This window comes from Anolis carolinensis, chromosome 5 (genome assembly GCF_035594765.1).
Source record: "Anolis carolinensis isolate JA03-04 chromosome 5, rAnoCar3.1.pri, whole genome shotgun sequence".
NCBI classification, from domain to species: Eukaryota; Metazoa; Chordata; class Lepidosauria; order Squamata; family Dactyloidae; genus Anolis; species Anolis carolinensis.
This window is the reverse complement of record NC_085845.1, coordinates 162274294-162290319: the sequence shown is the minus strand read 5'-3', so window position 1 is coordinate 162290319 and position 16026 is coordinate 162274294. Positions and strand designations below refer to the sequence as shown.

The 16026-nt window shown below is 37.8% G+C and overlaps 1 long non-coding RNA gene across 1 annotated transcript; it reads right to left on the bottom strand.

Moving 5' to 3' along the window:
- Positions 1-1487: 1487 nt before the first annotated feature.
- Positions 1488-13890, bottom strand: LOC134299577 (uncharacterized). Its single transcript, XR_010006780.1, has 2 exons — positions 12279-13890; positions 1488-8536 (listed from the first exon to the last, which is right to left on the bottom strand). It is a non-coding gene; the product is annotated as an uncharacterized LOC134299577 (long non-coding RNA).
- Positions 13891-16026: the final 2136 nt, after the last annotated feature.

Here is a 16026-nt window from a genome sequence, read left to right as displayed (position 1 = left end):
GCACCCTGCCAGCCAGACCGTAGGGGCGGAGGTGCTAGGCCCAGGTTGTGGTCTTCCCGGGGGAGCCATGGAGCCTCACCTTCTCCCTCGCCTCAGGCTGAGAGTGACTACGCAGCCACTTTGCCAAATGAAGGTGTCCAATATAAGATGTCCCACTTTGCATCGAATTGCGACGGATTGTTGGTGACTGTGGACTGGTCGAAATGTTGCTTTGAAAAGAATTCTCCCTGAATGTTTCAGTTTTGCTGACTGGTTGGTGCAGCTCTTGCGAGAACCCGATGAGCATCCCAATGTGATCTACTATTTCTGTAGAGACCAGCAGTTCCAATACATAGCACTGGAGATCTGTGCTGCCACTTTACAAGAGTATGTGAAACAGAAGGACTTTACTTGCAACAGACAATGTCTGACCTCGCTTATCTCCATTTGCTCAATATTGCCCACAGAGATCTGAAGTCCCACAACATCCTTATTTCAGTGCCTAATACCCATGGCAAAATCAGAGCCATAATTTCAGATTTTGGCGTGTGCAAGAAGCTTGCAGTGGGCAGGCACAGCTTCAGCCATCAGTTTGGAGTACCAGGCACTGAAGACTGGATTGCATCTGAGATAATGAGTGGGGACTGCAAAGAGAATCCAGCCTCAGACAGTAGATTTTTTTTCAGCTGGATATGTCTTCTATTACATGATATCTGAAAGCAGCCATCCATAAGGCAAATCCCTAAACATATTTCATGTTTGGTTTGACCACTTTAGCTGAATATTTTTAGACAAAATGTTTGTACCTGCAGTAGTAACAGGTTAATTGTTGTTTTCTACTTCCCCATCTGCTAATTTCTTGCAACATTAGTTCTACTTTGATTATTTCTATATTATGTCTTAAACTATTTCTGTTCAGTTACTCCAAATTCACTTGTGCTTGTGTTTACATTTAAATATTTGTATGTACACATATGAGGTCGAGCACATAACAGTGATTAAAAAAAAAAACTTCTGCCAGATGCCCCCTGCTGCCCTCCATCTTGATTCACTACAAAAGAAGGCTGCGAGGATGGCAAGAGATGATTTCCCAGGACTGACAGGTTAGTCTGCAGACCTGTTATCAGGTCCTGGGATTTTCTGCCTCAGTTATGAAACACGGATTTTGTGCTATCTGGAAGCATCCTGGGAGTTGAAGTCTAAAACAACTGGAAGACCAAATGTTGGGATCCACTGATATACACAATCCTTTGGTCACATTTCCACAATGTGGAATATCCCCTATCGTTATTCCTTAGAATTACATTTTTAAAACCATGTCAGAATGGGATGTATGGGGAGAAAAAGGCATGAATGAGGTGTAAAGAGCTATCTTTATTGCATCTTTCACACTCCCATCAGAGGAAGAGAGTGGGCATGGCAAAACAAGAAAACAGGAAATCAACAAACATGTTAACTAACAATCACTATAAGCATGTAGCTGTGTTGTCAAAATAAAACAATTCACAAAAGAGCAATACCTTTATTAGATAACCAGACTGCACAAAACACATTTTGTGAGCTTTTTTTAGTACAGGCATGCACGTGTTGCTAACAGCATACATATGGTGTTTCATCTGGGCTGGAATTTTATAGTTTTGTTTTTGAGAAAGACTTGCAGTAACCTGCAAGCAGTCTTCTGGGAGTTCTAGTCCAAAAATATTTCTCCAAGTTTGAGCTTCATCACAGGAGGGGTCTAAGTGGCCTTCCTGAAATGTGTTCTGGGCAGTAATAGCACATTCACTGGCAATGGGAGACATCTAGGTTATTTTAATGGACCTTGGATGACAAATCAATGAGTCAGAATTGTGCTATAATAGAAGAATCAATCAAAAGTCTTTAAATCAAAGGCTGTACCTGGGTTCCTGAAAACAAGAGGCAATTTCAGACTACACAGGAGGCTTTGTTTCTTGTGAGCGGGGAGGTCTTTTGTGTGTGGCTAATTATTAAAATTACAGTTAAGCAACAATTTTCTGAACTTCTAAAAGAAGTTGAAATGCTTAACATCAGAGGATTAATAAACCAGAGTAGATGTCTGTATTGCATTCCAAAGCCACCCAGCAATTCTAACACCAACCCTGGCTTAGCCTTAGAGACAAAGCAATAATATAAATCTAGCTGACTCTAAAGTGTACCTTGGGGGAATTTCTGAGCAACACTCGTAGGTCAAAGGGCAAATCTTTGGCAAAAAGGACAATTGTTTAAAAACCTCAATCAAATTCACCACCTGGGGCCTGGGATAGGATCAAAGGGCATGTTTTACAATAAAAAGTGTCATGACAAAACAGTTTGTTATCCAAGCAGGGTAGTCTGTGGGAAATCAATAAATGGAACAAACAGTCTCTATGTCTTTTACTCAGATCCTATTTTCTGCCTTTTAAAAAGATGGTATGGAAAGTACAGCCGGTACAAAAAAAGTTGCACTTTGTTGGTTCATGGTTGGGTCCAATTCAAGGGTATTGTTATACATATACATATCTATAAACCCCTATATGATTCTAGCACAGTCCAGTCCTCCTCTCTTTTAAAGTCACCAGATCCCATCTGATCTTGGAAGCTAAGCAGGATCGACGATATTTAATAGTTGGATGAGAAACTGCCAATGAAAACCAGGTGCTGTAAGTTATATTTCAGAAGAAGGAATAGCCCAAACCAGTTCTGAGTATTCCTTACCTAAAAAGTCTAAAGCAGAAAAAGTTCATCAACATTTACATGTCACAGAATCTTTGAATTATAACTGCAGAATAGTTATGCTAATTGTATAATTACAGTATGCACAATCTCCTCATACATTTTAAAAACAAAGAAACCAAATTAAATATGGTTTCAGTGCAGTTCCTAAGACATTAGTAGTCACTGCCAATGATCTTTTAAAATTTACTTCCTTTAGTCAGAGCACACCATTCACAAGGAAGGGTATTATTTTGCTTCTTTTAATAATCATAATTAAAATGCCAGAACCATATGGAGCATGTGGCTAATTCATTTTAGAGGTACATTCATTTTTCTGATAGAACAACTTCATTATCTGTTGTTGCATTATCTGAAACAGTTTTATCAGAGATATTTTGATCACATGTGATTATTGTGTTAATAAACACAGGTTTCCAATTTGACTTGAGTTTTTAATTAATAACTTCATATTATCTTTGAGGAAGAGGAATGATCTTTGCTCATAAATGGATTTCAAGTAAAATAGATGAAAATCCTTTTATAGTATTTCATCCTACTGATTTGATTCAATGGGAATAACTTTGAAAAACTAGGCTAATATTCATTTTCTAGAGCTACCTTATTAGTCATATCATTTCTGCTGGTTTATGTGCATTTGTCTGCTAGTGAATTGTTAATTTAAAAATATTAATTGAATATGCATAACCTTGGATGGTCTGAAACAATATAAATGCTTATCTTGCAAATAATGAAAGTATAGTATAGTTGCAATTAAGACAATTCTATCCCATTAACAGCTATGGTCTTGGCTCTTGGCTAAGATGGCCAGTTCAAAAATACGTAACTTCGGCTATTTTCACAGTTCTGTGGCCAGTCACATTTCTATCTATTTTTTCTCTCTTAATTTGTTTTTCTATAGTCCTTATTTCTAGAAGAAAGAATTTATTTTACATTAGGCTTTTGAGAACATAATCATGGAAAACCAAGTTTTCAAGCTTGTAGTGTGTGTCGGGGGGGGGGGGGTATGGGTTCATTGCAGTGCTCACTAACTAAATCTAGCCTTAGCAAAGACTTGAGGCATTCCACCTGTCTAAACTGCCAATGAACAATACCATCTGCATGCAATTTCTTCAGAGCATCATCCATAAGACTGGAACTGTTGAAGAAAAATATAAAAAACTGTTTTCCTGAATCAAGACCAAACAACCTGTTGCCGCTATGTGAATCCCGTTGGGTTGGCAACATGATGTAGTTTTATGTCTTGTTGAACTGTACAGTGTGGTGGTGAGAACACTTGAACTAACAGAGAATCATCTATACAACAGTGAGACTTCTTCCCAAGCTGGACACCTTCTTTTAGCTGTTCTGAATGCCGAATTTGTAGTAACCATACACATCCCAAGAAAACTTCTGTCATCATCCCTTCAGCTTAGCAAAACATTATGAAAAGTAGATATGGACTTTTTCTGAAGCCTGTAACACGTCAGCGGTCTCGTAGAAAAGGCCAGAGAGATGTGCATAGAATCTGTGAAAGAATTTCAGGAGACACAGCAAGTTCAGTGGTGGAGAAGTTAGGATTCCTTACATCTGTTCAAGACAGCCATGTAAAAGCAACATGCAGGCACCTTCACCAACACCATTAGGCGATCCCTCGTAGTTTGAGGTTGATGGTTCTCCATTTCTTGGAAGACGCCTGTGTGTGATTTTTGTTAATGTGTGGAGGTCAGTGCACGGCCGGTCAACACACAGTCTTCACAGAGTGAGGTCCCAGCAGTGGTGTGATAAACACAACGAGAGTGGCTTCTCAGCAAAACCAATGGAATATTATAGGCTAAATGTGTACAATGTTCCCTCACTTATCGTGGGGGATAAGTGAAAATCTGCGAAGTAGGACACTATATTTATTTTAATATTTATACATTATTTTAGTAGTTATACACTATTTTAAGTCTTTATCAACCAATCGTGTGTTGATAAATCGCCTCCTTCTCATCTTGTTGCCGCTTGGGCTCCTTTTCTCGCCCTTCAGCTTCTCCTTCCTCCCTTCCTTAGGCTGTAAATTGTAAATTTTTATGATTTATAATATTATTTTAGAGTTTATTGAAAAACCACAAAGCAGCAAATCAGCGAAAAGTGAATTGTGAAGTAGTGAGGGAACACTGTATATCCCATGTCTGGACTTTTTTTGCAATCAGCTTCAAGAATGGTTTACAAGTCACAGGAAAGTTCCTCCCTATTAATTGTGGCCATTTAAAATCTAACTTGAGCAAATGCACAGAACTTTACAGTGAATGCGTTCAAGATACTGACACACTGTTGGAAGAGTTTGACCTGTGGGGTAGAAAATGGAAAAATATTACATCTGCAAGAAACCCACACCTTGTCTGTCATAGACAGCTTTTTTCCCGAATGTCAAAAAACTTCTTTGGATATCTGCAACATTGCCAGTGTTAACAGCTACAAATGAAAGGTCATTTTCAACTGTTAAAAGTTTGAAAACATAGATAAGAAGCACAATGGGGCAAGAAAGATTGACTGGACTTGCATTCTTGGGTGTCCACTGAAGTTTATTTAATTGAGCCTGATATCTATCAAATTGTATTGACAGTTTTTGTAACCACTAAATTGCCAATTAAGAGTCATTTTCAGGTTTTTTAAGACTTAAAACTTTGTAACTTAAATATAAATTTGATTTAATTTAGTCTATATAAAATATAGAATGAGTCGTTGAATTTAAATTATTTTGTGTTATGGACCTACTCTTAATAATTCACTAAAACAAAACATTGTATCTTCTGCTGAGAATGAGTCCCAACCACTTCAGTCAAATGAGGGATTTCTTACCAAAACAAATAACAAAGGGAAAGAATTACATTTACCTGTCCTATCTGCTGCAGCTATACTGATTCAATACACACCCCATACCCTTGCATTTTAAGGAGCTCATCCATAGTGGTCAGATGTGTCAGGAAACAATAACTTTTTACTGTTAGACTTATATCTTCTTTTTTCCAAGAGGCAAATGATGTTTTAGCAATTGCAACCATTTTAGGTTTTCCAAACTCTTTTTCTTCCTATCAGAAACATGATTTACTCAACCTGAAACTTTCCAGTATCTGTAGGTAGTGGATTGCAACATTCAATGAAGGCACACCTTGTCTATTCACCACCTCCCTATTCAACAACTGTTCTTATAATCTATGATTTCATGCTTCTGCTTCCATTGTTTGATCTTCTCCTCCCTCTCCTCTCTCTACAGCATTAGTCAATACGTTCTGATAAATATTATTGCTGAGCTGGGATGAGATCAATCTCTCTGACCCATACACCTCAGTGTTACATGAACCTACTCCATATTAATCAGGGATTGTACATGTTTGTAGAAGACTTGTTCTATGGGTAGGATCTCATACAGTGAAGAAGTAGCAACCCTGCAGCTTAGAAAGGTAATGACAAATAATGGTACAGAGAAATTATTAAAATGTAATTTCAAAATCAAAATAATCCACTTTCTAAGATTTTTTAAAAAAGAGTTTGGACATGGAAATAGGAAGATGCTAACCAAAGAATCGTGCTCTGATCCAGTATTAATTAGCTTTGATGAACTCAAGCTACACTTGCTAATATCCTTCTTGTGCACAATTACTAAAGGTGCGAGAGAAATATCCTTTTTCCTAAACCAGACCACCCTAATGCAGTGCATTTTAGGCCCTGTCTACTCTGACATATAATCCAGTTTCTGAATGCAGATTGACTGCATTGAACTAGATTATATGGCAGTGTAGACTCATACAATCCAGTTCAAAGCAGCAAATCTGTTTTCTGAAACTGGATTATGTGGCAGTGTAGATGGGGCCTTAAGCTATCTAACATGGTGGCCAGCAGCTTGTTTTTCCCGCTGTCTGTCTACCAATTACATGATATTGTGTTTTCCCCTTTTCTAGAAACTCACTGCAGATTAACTGTCAATGGTTTATGAATCAGCATGTGTACATGACCACCACTCCAAGTAACACTGTCCTAGTGGACATGTACTTTTGCCACAATTGCACATCTTGTAAGGCACTGAAAACTATCTTCTTACAAAAAAATCATTTGGAATTTGAATTGTTTACACAGACAAAAGATTGTCACTTCCTTTATACAATGCTAGGAATCTTTGCTCAGTTTTGTTTGATTGAATTCATAACTCTGCTTTTCCATATGCATAATCAGGCATAATTACTGTGATTAGGTCAAGAACTTAATCTCTTTTGGCTTGAAGGTCTTTTGTGGATCAACATGTGCTAGTTCTGAACTGTGAAATCTCTCTAGCTGTCTCTTAAAGAGCTAGTGGCGGATGAGGAGCTGAACTTCAATGGCAACACAATACTTTATATGCAGACTAGCTTTGCCTGGCCACGCGTTGCTGTGGCTTATGCTTTCAGAGTGTTGTTCTTTATTTACTGTCCTGATTTTAGAGATTATATTGTTCTGTATTATTATATCATAGTTATTATTACATATTATATTTATAATCTTATATTATCTGCTTAGAACTGGATTATATGAGGCCCCTTCTACACACCTCTATAAAATGCACACTGAAGTGGATTATATGGCAGTGTGGACTCAAGATAATCCAGTTCAAAGCAGATAATATAAGATTATAAATGGGTTATAGAGCCATGTGGAAGGGCCTTGAGTCTACACTGCCATATACTGTAATCCAGTTAGAATCTGATAATCTGTATTTTATAGGCAGTGCGGAAGAGGCCTAAGTGAGGCCTAACTCTGCCTGTCCCCTGGGCTGAGTGGGTTGCTAGGAAACCAAGTGGGCGGAGCTTAGCCTTCTAACTGGCAGCAATTGGATAAAAACAATTATTCTTCTCCCTCTAATTAGGACTTTATTTTTCTTTTCTTTTTGTTGTATGAATGTAGAGGCATGGATGAGGGGTTGTGCTGCCAAGTTTAGTGTTTCTGGGATGTGTAGTTTTGTTGTTTTGTCCTAGGCCAAAATGTCATTACCCTTTTATATATATAGATGATCCCATGTTCAATCCTTAGCATCTTCAGTTACTGCTGCCTAAAGCCCAGGGAAATTCACTGCTGGAAGAGTGATCATGAGGAAAAGGTGTGTCTACTAACGTTTTATCCCCAATCCTTGTTTCCACAACAAGCCAATTTTTTCAAAATCCAGTTCTCACAGTGATAGAAAGTGAGGTGAAATTTCCTAAACAGGGGCAAAAAGAAAAAAACCCACAGGAGATTTAACGCTTCCCTATACTAGCTTAATATATGTATATATTACACTTAAAAATGCACCTATTCTGACTTACATACAAATTCAATTTAAGAACAAACCTACAGAACCTATCTTATTTGTAACTTGGGGACTATCTGTATTGATAGTGCTGCAACTCTTGTGTTCAGTGGGAATCAAATGAAAAACTGAATGTGAAACCAAAACTGCAACACAGTTAACTACCCAAAAAACCAACACAATGGGCAGTGGCATGGTGTGTGTAATTTCTCTGCTGCAAACCTGAACAGAATGTTTATATTCTGCAAAAAAACCAATAATTTCTATGCACATGCACAAGACACTGACAACTAAATTCTGACAACAGATCAGATATTGATATTTAATATTCGATATCATACCAAGCTTTTGATCTTATCTGTTTTGGCCAGATCTACGGCCTTTTGTATGTTTGGAATAAAAATTGCAGCAGACTGTAAGATGCTTGGGTTTTGCCCACATATTAATGTATACTAAAAGTACAAGGGTTAGAAATCTTTGTAATTTTCCCCTCTTCTGTTTGTCTCCTTCTGACTCATTTGCAGCAAGATAAATCACCCACATCTGAAACACAGAAAGAAAGGAGGAGTCAGGTTTTGAACATTAAACATTAATGGGAAATTATTCTTATCTGAAGAGTCTTCTATACTAAAGGTCAACAAATCTGGTGTCTCATCTAAGGCAAATAATATATTCAACAACACTACTATTCTGCTTTCTAAAATGAATGTATATTCACCATTACCAGCATGAGAAAAATATCTGTTTAGGATAGTGCTACTAAAATGAATTACTGGCATATTTTATCTATAAGATTTATGAGAACGTTGTATAATGGCGATATAAATTTGGGACAATGCTACCTAAATATCAATTTAGCATACATTTATTCCAGTGTGTATGTGTGAAGGGGGGGGGGGGGTTGGAGAACCGAGTAAAATGAAGATGATCCTTGATGGAAACATTGAAGTGGTATCTTTTAAAGTGCATCAGAATGGAAACATCCCTCCCTGTCCTAACCTTAAAATCACTAGCAAAAAAAAATCCTTTATTAAAAAGTTAATGAGACTTATTCTAAGTACATCTATCCATTGCCAGTATTTCTGTGTTTGTCTCTTTGAAGTATAATGTACATTATCCACATCTTCCAGTTAGTGACATACACAAACATAAATCCAACTTAAACACGTTCTTTCTTTTTTGTAGCATGACCACATCAAAAAGCCAAAGTCTGAAATATACCCTACAACACTTGGTATTCAGGTGGACTTACTTATTTAATCATTCTCTGGAGAAAATTCCAATAAATGTGTCAATTTATCTTCAAGTTAAAATCAGCAGCTTGGTTGAATTGGAATACATTTGCGTGTAATCTTGTAAAAAGACTTTGTTTAGTCTTAAAAAAAGAAGAATCCACTTTCAAAAGAATAGAAATCATTTTCACCCCCCCCCCACCACTTTCTGAAACAAATGCACACAACTCTTGCCAAATCTCAGTAAAATCCCACTAAAATCTCACTTCCACATTCCATGCTCTCCAGTTTTGAAACAGCAAAGCTGGAGAAACAAGATAAAAGGCAGCATTCACCAAATAAATCCGCCCCTACATTCTTCAAAGGAGTATGTCTTCACTCTTCTTCTTCAGGTCTTCTTATTGCAATACTAAGATAATCGCCTGATGTTTCCTTAACTACTGATGTGCTACAGTAAATGCACACCTAGCATTGCACAAAAAGGAATACCAAAGCACCTACAGATCTCTATGCTCCTAGGAAGCAGGAGAAGTAAGTTTCAAAACTAAATGGTGGATTTATCAGCAAAGGAAATTCTCTGAAACACAACAAAATCCCAGCTCCAATCTTGCCAAGGAACCAGTAATAATGTAGCAATGAGTGGGGGACAAAATAAGGCTATCCCCCCAACTGCGCCACAAGAATTATGTGCTCCTGTGACATTTCCCTTCAGTCCACAGATTTCTAGCATTTCTGTAACTTAAAACTCCAGTAGAACTCTTAGAAATACAGTTCAGACCCATAGCAAAAAAGCAAGCAAATTTACCAAAGGAATGTGCACACAACAAATAGGAGTCTTCTGAGTGTGGATGGTTTCTAGTTTTTCACTTTGCAATGCTCAAAATTTGAGGAATGGATGTAAAGTTAATGTGGGTCAGACTTCTTGTTTGGGGGACAATACCTTCTTTTTACTCCTCGTAGCTACTCCCCCCTTGATGGATTGTCACCTCGTCATGGTGAGGGGGCTTGCGTGTTTCAATGAACCTGCAGGCATAACCACTGGAGTAATGCACTCCCGGAAAGGGTGGGGGCAAGGGAGGTTCCAGACCAAGCACAATCTGAAGATCTCAACAGCAGATCAGGTGGAAGTTGACATGGTACATTTTACAAAGACTGTGAAGGTGGAAGAAGGCTGCAACAGATCGAGAAGCCACCATTGTCATGTTAACCACACCACTGGTTGGGATCCTCACTCCATGAAGACTGTGTTGATTGGCTGTGCGCTGACCTCCATACATTAAAAAACTCATACACAGGCATCTTCCAAGAACTTGGAAGGCCATCATACTTGGACAACAAGGGATCACCTAAGGAAGTAAGCACAGCTACTCTCTGATGTATTAATTATCAGCCATGTTTTACCCCAAAATGAAACAATAGCAATGAAATAGTTCATGAATGATGGTAATGTAAGAACAGGAATTATCATGAAATCTCCTGGTTGCTTTTCAGCCTTTTCAGAGGCCAAGTAGTGTGCCACCACAACATAAGAAGGACACAAGAATTCTCTTATTGATTTCACTTTGTTTAGGCCATGAAATATTCTCACACAAGGCAGAAAAAGTCTCACTGTTGGGCCATTGCACCTGCCTGCCAGCCCCTCAAATAAAAATATTCTTCCTCAAAAATATTCTCTTAGTCAGGGGTCCTCAAACTTTTAAAGCAGAGGGCCGCTCCACAATCCTTCAGACTGTGGAGGGGCCGAATTATCATTTGGAAAAAAAAACAAACGAACAAAGTCATATTCACACTGCACATGTCTTATTTGTAGTGCAAAACAACAACAACAATGAAAGTACAATACAATATTTAAAAATGAAAACAATTGTAACCAACATAAACCTATCAGGATTTCAATGGGAAGTGAGGGCCTGCTTCTAGCCAATGAGATAGTCAAGTTAATTAGAATTGTTGTTGTTGTGTGCCTTCAAGTTATTTCAGACTTTGGGTGAGCCTAAGTCTAAAATTATTTATTTATTCATTTACTACATTTATTTATTACATTTATATCCCGCCCTTCTCACCCTGAAGGGGACTCAGAGCATCTGTATGCACATACAATATATTATATTATTAGCATAGCACAATATTAGCATTATATATTACTATATTGAACTATACCACTATACTGTAATATTATATGTAATATATATCATATAATTAATATTATTATATGGTATTATTAGCATTATATTGTGTAACATTATATTATTATCAATGTTATATGTATATACAATATATTATATTATTTAAAATGATATAAAAGTATATTATAAAACTGAGGGCGGGGGCCAGGTAAATGACCTTGGAGGGCCGCATCCGGCCCCCGGGCCTTAGTTTGAGGACCCCTGCTCTTAGTGATATATTCCATTTCCATTTCTATATTGGCACTTTTCCAATCTATATATATAAATCTGTTCTGACCATTTCTACTTTAAGGCAAACAGCAAAACTACAAAACCCAGAACCACAAAACTTGGCAATAAAACACAAGGCCCTCCCTGCTGTGGTTAGATGACGAAACAAAAACACAATTCAAAGTGGATGTCCCTCAAAATCCAAAAAACTGAAAACAGCAAACTACGCATGCACGGTGCAGGCCCCAGCCCCCACCCTTGGAAGACATACGGATATTACAGGCAGCAATGCACGACCAGCCCAACCGCCATTGTAGACGGCTTACCTCACGCAAGGGAGGACGACGAGGCAGAGGAAAAAAGGGTGAAAGCTTTCCCCATCTCAAACTTTCACAAACTTGAAACCAATCGGTGAGGGACATTTGGACAATATGGGGAATGCGCTGGGGGGGAAGGAGGGCAGACTACAACTCCCACAATCCCTAACCACCTATTGGGGACAATGGGAGAAGATTGGGATTGTGGCAGTCCTACATCAAATACCAAACCAGACCCATTTAGGCCGTCATGGTGGTGTTGCATCTAGAAACCCCTCTCTTTGACACTGCTTCTTCAAACCCCACTCTTCACCCCTCCCTCCCTCCTCCATACTCATACCTCCTCTCCAACTGCCAGGACTATCAGCATAACTTTTTACAAGCAGGCCCATTTAGGCAGTCCTAACAGCATCAGGACCAGAGGAAAAAGGAAAGAGCGGGAGGCTCTATGGCATTGTGGGAGTTGAAGTCCAAAACACTTGGAGGGCCCAAAATGGGAATTCCAGACAGGAAACAATAAGAGCCAGCTAACATCTCCCAATAAAGGATTCCCCCAGGTAATAACCAACCAGACCTTGAGACTGCCAGGCTATTCAATCCTAATCAAGGAGTTCAGTTGCAACATTCACATCTGCCTCAAGCACACAACAGTTCTTTTCCCCACACTGGACATTCCACAAATATATAAACCCCTTTGTTGCCCAGCTTGATTAACACTGAAAAACTTGCAGCTTCAAAGCCAGGCTGCTTCCTATGACACAGCAACGCTGCTTAGAACTGGATAATCTTGAGTCCACATTACCATATAATCCAGTTCTGTGTGGAATTTATACAGCTGAGTAGAATCGGCCTCATAGAAACCAGTTCTTTCCAGTTAAAATAAGATTATAAATATAATAATATATAATAAATACTGTGATATAATAATACAGAACAATATAATCTCCAAAATCAGGACAGTAAATAAAGAGCAACACTCTGAAAACAGGGAAATTCAAGAAAGGATACAACCATGGCCAGCTAACACCTCCCAACAAAGGATTACCCCAGGCAGGAACCAGCCAGGCTTTGAAGCTGCAAGGCCATTAAAAGCTAATCAAGGTGACCAAATACAACATTCATTCTTGCCTCCAAAAGACAAGACTTCTTTCTCCCACACTAGATATTATTCCACAGGTATATCAACCACACTTGCCTGCCTGTTTCTAACCTACAGAAATCCATAGAAAATGAACATAACCTGGCTCCCAGCATTAAAAATCTCTAAAACCAGGACAGTAAATAAATAACAACACTCTGAAAACGGGAATTCCAGACAGGAAACAATCAGCCCAGCTAACACCTCCCAACAAAAGAATCCCCCAGGGAGGAATCAGCCAGACTTTTAGTCTACAAGCCCATTACACGGTAATCAAGGTGGCCAATTGATTATGCCACAGTAATGTGTGGCTGGACACAGCTAGTAAATGTATAAAAAATAGAAAAAATTATCTTAGTGGATGTGAGGGTCTTTTTGTAATAACAAAAAAACTTTTATTGTGAGGACTGTAGCACAGGCATGGTCTTGGGAGTGCAGCCCTCGCAAGTTCTGCCATACAGCTGTTCAGCCAATGCTAGTTCCCCAAAACCACTCATTTTGAATAGTAGAACCTGTTCTTATCTATGGCCTGGCAAAAAGCATGTAACCCCAATTGCACTAAACGTACAATGCCATTCACATTTGTGCAGAAGTAAATTGCTCCAGCCTCCTTTTGATGTCCATATTCATAAAGTTAGAAATCCAGATCATAGAGCTTTCTTTTAAAGGAATTGAAACTCTGCATGAAAGAGTATTATGATGTATTATACAATGCTGAGCCCCAGATTTTAACATATCACTTGCAAAGTCTCGATGGGACCGTAAGCCCTTTATGAAGTAAACGTTTGTTTGTTTTTGGACAGCCTTTTGCTTTCTGTTGTAGCCATTGACAAGTTTTAGGGTGCAATCCTGTACTGAAGGTCTACTGGCTGATAGGTTACAGGATTTGGCAGAGGATCTACACCAGTGTGGCCAATTAGGGAGGGAGGCATTTCTCCCATAGGGGAGGGTGCATGGTCACATTTTGGCATACCAAAATAGATGCTTCACCTGTGGGTGACATTTTGACTGATTTGGGCCATTGTTTTTGTATTTTGAGCTCATGTGGAGGAGAGAGGGGATGAAGTGGAAACTGACACATTTCCAACTGCCACATGTCCAGCCTGAATTGAGTGTTTGAAGCTAATTTTCAAGGGTTTTTAAAATCACTCTAAAACCAGCATTAATTTGGTACTGGTAAATGCTTGCAAGTTCCATGTAGTTATCTTTAGGTGCTGTTTTTCTGCACATGAGAATCCTACTGGGGTATCTTCTGGGTATCCACCAGACACATATCTTACCTTTCAAGATCTAGAGGCTGTAATAGTGTTTCCAGGAAGTTTGTGGGTGTATTTTATATCATTATTGCATTTTTTTAGTTTGTGGTTTTCTCTCTCTCACCCCTGCTGGACATGAATCAACCAATCATGTTTCAGGACCAGTTATAATGTTCATTGAGGACTGCTTTGTCTACATCCTTCCATCAACAAAGGGAAAAAAAGGATGAAACTGCCTTTAAATGGATTAATTTTTCGTGATACTTTATGTTTTAAAGATATTTTACAACTGTCCCTGTTGAAACAGTGTAGGTAGTCTACGTGGAGGAGGTACCTTCTGGAAATGTGTTCTTTCTAGCTATTAGTATGGCAACTGTTCATTACATGTGATTGCATTCATAAAATGACACAAATTCTTTGAGTGAGTCACAGAGAAAGAAGTGACAAATCTCATAAACAACAACAAGAAAAATATTTTAAGCAAATGTCTGACCTTCTACAAAGACATATCTATTTTTAAACAGAAAATATGACCCCCCTCTGAGCAATCACATTTTTCTCAAACAGCTTTTCTTGTTGCTATCTTCTGAACAAAGAAACCATCTTTAAAAAATGTGAAGAGAATTGGCAGATGTATAACAGTAAGAAAGGATTGATATAAAGCACCTCAATAATAATAATAATAATAATAATAATAATAATAATAATAATAATAATAATAATAATAATAACAACAACAACAACAACAACAACAAACAAACAATATTTTTTGTATCCTACTCCCTCTCTCAAAAGGGACTTGGGGCGACTTACAACAAAAATACAATATACATAGTAATAATAGCAACCAAAACAACACAGATCAAACAAATCATAATACAAAATGAAAAGCAGCCATAAAAGTATTAAACTATAACATCAAAATATCACAAATTATAAAATGTTGTGCTGGAATAAAACATTTAAGAATGTATCTCAAATGTATGACAAAGACAAAAATAAATATCCTAACGTGGAAACATGTTCTCTGAAATAAATGGATAACATTGTGTTACACACTGATATTTTGATGTTTTGATTGATTGATACTTGAATGGCTACTTCAACAATCTATTTATTGTTGTTGTTGTTGTTGTGTTTATTTATATTCCACTTTTTCACTCCATACAGAGACTCAAAGCGGCTCACAACTAAAAGCATTTCAATACAACTTCAAATATACAAATATACAAAGATTAAAACAGTATTAAACAACATTAATATTAAAACAATCCAGGTTAAAACCATAAAAGCATATAAAATCACATCACAAAATCACAGCATTATTGACAATTTAGCTCAAACAAGATAAACTATCAAAGCTGACAGGAAAGGAATATGTGGAAAATGAAGTGGTCCTTTCTGCAATAAACTGGAAAAGGAAGAACACTCTGAAGTTTGAGGGTTAGGTTGGCTTGCTATTGAGCAATGGTTGGCATTCAGCATTGTACAAAATCAGCAAAGATATTTTCGGATAGAATAAACACTTCTGTGTATCTGGCAGATTTTCATTTGCTAACCATTTTTTGTTTGGATACAAAGTTATTTGGTTGTTAATCCAGAAACAAACATGAACACATTTGACAAATATTGCTGTTTAAGGTTTGCTGTTTTGAATGTATGAAAAAAGAGTTCATGAGAAACATGTAGAGTTT